This window comes from Anastrepha obliqua, chromosome 1 (genome assembly GCF_027943255.1).
Source record: "Anastrepha obliqua isolate idAnaObli1 chromosome 1, idAnaObli1_1.0, whole genome shotgun sequence".
Taxonomy (NCBI): domain Eukaryota; kingdom Metazoa; phylum Arthropoda; class Insecta; order Diptera; family Tephritidae; genus Anastrepha; species Anastrepha obliqua.
In genome coordinates, this window is record NC_072892.1 from 46,692,738 (window position 1) to 46,697,819 (window position 5,082).

The following is a 5,082-nucleotide window of genomic DNA, read 5'->3' on the forward strand; positions in this document are numbered from 1 at the left end:
CTTATTACTTATTTTATTCATTTGAAACAAAATGGTACAGCAATAAGATGTTGTAAGTTAAATGGTTGCTGAAGTCTTGTACACTACAGCGGTGGTTTTTTTGGATTGAGAAAGAGGAAGCGGTTCTAAAATAACTAAATAACTTTTGACGTGATAACGTCTTATAATTCGATTTAACAGGCTGCACGCACGAAAAAATGTGTCGTTACCTTGCTCATTAGTGTTACCTTGCTCATTGCCGTTACCTTGCTCATATGTCGTTACCTTGCTCATTGCCGTTACCTTGAATGAACTGCAAGCGAAAGCGCGGAACGAACGACAAAGCAAACAAAGCAAACGAACGGCAACGTTCGACATCTTGCTCTCTCCTACTTAAGTGAGCGTATATGTGTATGTATATGCGCATATGTACATATATAAATTCACTTATTTGTATTTGCATATGCCTTCTTATTGATTATTATTAATTTGATTTACTTGAAGAATTTAAAATAAACCCAAGTTTGTTAGGAATACCTGTTGTTTTAATGTTATTATTATTTTTTGACGTGATAACGTCTTATAATTCTATGTAGCCAGCTGCACGCACCAAAAAATGCGTCGGTATCTTGCTCATGCGTCGTTACCTTGCTTGAACAGCATATTATGTTATGTTATGTTATGTTATGTTATGTTATGTTATGTTATGTTATGTTATGTTATGTTATGTTATGTTATGTTATGTTATGTTATGTTATGTTATGTTATGTTATGTTATGTTATGTTATGTTATGTTATGTTATGTTATGTTATGTTAAAGTATATTATGTTATGTTAATGTTAACTCATTCTCTATATCCATACAAAATATCTATCAAACAAATAAAATTAAAATTTTGTTTTGAAAATTGCAACCATTCCATCAATATTTTCTTATGACGTTATCACGTTAAACTATCGTCAGTAAACCGACTTTACAGACAACCTCTTTTTTTTATGAACAAATTTAGTGTTGTGAGTTATTTAATTTTTTATTAGTTTTGAGGCTTAGAAATCGACTACCCAAGAGGCAAAAATCAACATGATCTTCTTTGATTTTCATCGAGGTCAAAAAGCTGGCGCAAATGGTTTGAAAGTTCAAAAATGACAACTTTGACGTCGATGACACGAGCCGCAGTGCAACGCCTTCTGAATTCGATGAAGAATTGGCAGAAAAAATGAATTGCGATCATAAAACAATTCTGAATCACCTTCATTCAATGGGATTTATCACGGTGTACTGGAAAATGCTCGAATAGATTGCCACGGCGTGAATGAGGCTATTCGATCGAAAAGACCTGATCGACATGGTCGAATCATACTCCTTCACGGCAACGCCAGGCCTTATGTTGCACAAGTCGTCAAAGCCGCACTCCAAGTGCGCCAATGGGAGGTTCTTAAGCATCTGCCGTATTTTCTGGATCTTGCACCCACCGATTACCTTATTTTCCGCTCCCTGTCAAACCACTTTTGGCGGAACGGCATCAATAATTGATTAACTTATTGATATAATTATTGCTTTTTGTTTAAATAAATGACTTCGGTAAAACGCTAGAACTTATTCCGCAACCTAATATATATAGTACAGGGTGGCGCACGAATCGTGCTACAAAAACAAAACGTAATAACTTTTTTTTTTTATTTTGCAGATTAGTATTTAGATTTACAAAAAATGGAGGCTTGGGATACCGAAAAGAGGATTTGGATCGCACGCAGACCGTACCATCGAGATCCCCATGTTCGGGTCGAAGCCACAATCGCGGCTGTAGCATCGTCAATTCAGGCAAATCCAAGAGTTTCGACTCGTAACTTGTCGGCGCAAATTGGAGTTAGCAGACGGTCATTGCAGCGGATAGTTCATGATGACTTAAACTTGTTTCCGTACAAAGTTCAAATCACAAGCAAATTAAACCCTCTGGATTTGCCTATTCGCCTGGAATTTTGCCAAAAAATTATTGAAATGGCCGAAGAAGACAACAACTTCATAAATTGCTTGTTTATGTCTGATGAGGCCCATTTTGATCTAAACGGCAATGTAAACAAGCAAAATTGCCGTATATGGAGTCAATCAAATCCGCAAATACTCCATGAGATGGAACTGCACCCAGAACGAGTCACAGTGTGGTGCGCAGTTTCATCAAGGTGCATTGTCGGGCCATACTTCTTCGAAGAAAACGGTGTAACAGCGACTGTAAATAGGGACCGTTATTTAAACATGTTGAAGGAGTTTTTTATCCAGAACTGCGGCGAAGACGTATCCCTTTTAACAGCATTTGGTTCCAGCAAGATGGAGCAACTGCACATATAGCCAGACCGGTTATGGAGGAGCTCCAACGAAAATTTAGAAATAAATTGATATCCAGAAATTCCACTTTCCGCTGGCCCCCAAGGTCACCTGACCTCACTGCACCAGATTTTTTTTTATGGGGTTATCTCAAACAAGAGGTGTATAAAACCAAACCAAGTAATTTGACTGAATTGAAGCAGTCCATCACAACAATAATTGAGGCGATCCCCACTTCAACCCTTCACTGCGCAATGAACAATTTTCTCATCAGGTGTCGCATATGCGTGAATGAGCATGGAGGTCATTTACGTTCTATTATTTTCAAAACTAATTAGTTACATAAAATAAAATTGAATTATCTATACAATAAAAAAACAAAAAGTTAAATACATTGATTAGAAAAAAAGTTATTACGTTTTGTTTTTGTAGCACGATTCGTGCGCCACCCTGTATATGCTTGCAATTGCCTGCCGATTGGCGACCGCTATTAGAAAACAGGTTTTTTTCATTTTGGTTATTTAAGGGGTTATATACCTTGTGGTCCGGTGAAATTAGCGAAAGTTGGGTTTTTTTTAAAGATATGTAGCAATAATTTTATTGTATAAAAGTTTTTATTATTGGATATTACAATGTTTAAAGAAAAAAAAGGCTTTGTTTGTGTAAAAATATTTAAAAATGGCGGAGTTATGGTGTTTTCCCCCAAGACCCTTTTTTTGGAAGAGGCTTGCGGTGGACGCGATTCAAGTCCACCAAGTCAACTGAAATCAAAAAATCGAAAAGATTTCATTAGTATAGGGTTATATCTTCTTAGTGAACGATCAATATATTAAATATTTTGATTTTTGTGAAAATAGGAACATGTTTTTAAAAAACTCCACTTCTACAGTCCTAAAATTGGCATTAAAAAATTCATATCTGCAAAATAAAAATTTATACATAAAAAGTTGATCGTTCACTAAGAGGCGACATCAATTACGAACAATTTAAAAAAAAAATTATAAAAATCGGTTGAATACTTTTTTTGCAATCGCGTCCACCGCAAAAGCATTTTTGGAAAAACACGTTTTTGAGATAATCGCGTTTAAAGTTTCAAGCGCCGCATGAGGCCGTACGCTCAGGACGTGACGACGCACAATTTAAAACGCTGTAACTTTCGATCTATTGCTCAGATCTCTATGAAATTTTTGGAAAATGTTCTCAAGGGATTGTACTTTACGATAAAGAAATAAAATTTATTTTGATTTTTTTGAAAAACACAAGGTATATAACCCCTTAAAATGAAGAAGTCAATATATTTTTTTCTAAATTGGCATACAGTTTATTTATACATTAAAGTAATATTATATAATTTTTTTTTATTTTAATCATTTAAAATGGAGGATGTACACTCAATTCTTCCAGGAAGGTCGCAGCGGAGCTTCTCAATCGGCGGGCATTGTTGCATCGGCGTCAGTGAGCTGAATACAAAAAACCAAACATTTTTTTTGTTTATTAATGTCATAATTTCTATATGAATTAACAATAAATGAAAAAATTCGCGAAATAAAATGCTTAAAACAAATGAATTTTGGGGCGAATTTTTCTACTATTTTTGCTTCGAAAAAAATATTTTTTCGAAAACTTGAAACACATAGAAAGTAATATCATAAAAAGATGTGTGAAAAATTTCAGGGAGATCGGTCAATAACTTTTCGAGTTATCGTGTACGCCAATTCGAAAAATATTGTTTTGAGAAAAACGCGTCTAAAGTTTGAATATATGCAAATTCAACCTATCCCAGTGCTCGAACGCAAAGACTAGAGTCGTCACGGTTGACGAGCTATAATATAAGAAATACTTAAATTTACGTTCTAAACATTTTTTGACATATTCCTAAACAAAAAAATTTTTTTCGAAGTTTTACAGGTATCTCCTCTTAAAGGGTTGGGTAACAATTACCTCCGATGGTTCAAGTACTGACCATAGTACAACTTTTGCTGTGGTAGAGAATGACGAAAGCCTTATATCCAATGGTTGGCTGACTCCGAATAGCTCCATTTTTTCTGCCGCGGCATTGGCTATCCTCCAACCGTCAGAGTATGCAACAAATAATAAGGGCAAATTTCTAATATGTACAGACAGCTTGTCAGTCTGTCTAGCGTTAAAAAATATCTTTCGTGGTAATCAGATCGTTCGACAAACGAGATAAATTAATAAAGTATCCTAACAAAATAAAGCTTCTATGCATACCTAGCCACATAGGCATCCCTGGAAATGCATATGCTGATGCAGCAGCCAAAAATACATATTCCAACCCCTCCATCACTTTCGACACATTCTCCTCGAATAATATCCTTAAAACTACCAACCTCCATTCTTCCCATTTTAAAAGGTTTACATGGACTCGAATTTAATCATGCATATACCCTTATAAGCCCTGATTGTAAAAAATCCCTATTCCCTACTTACCTTTCCAAACACCAAATCACAACATTCATACGTCTGAGACTCGGTGATGCTAAACTAACACACGAACATTTTCACCTCGGCTCTCCTTCCTGGACTTGCAAGTTTTGTGGAGGGCATCTTTCTATCCAACACTTTCTAGACCTCACCAACACAAACCACCAAACGGACTACTGCATTTGGAACTATTGTAACAGTCACTCTATTAAATAATGTTACCTTTGACAATGAGCTTAAAGTATACATTTATATGAAATGTATTAATATATCAGACCATGTTAAAAATGTACAGTTAGAAATAAGTAATTTTGTAATCGTCATTAAGCACTGAA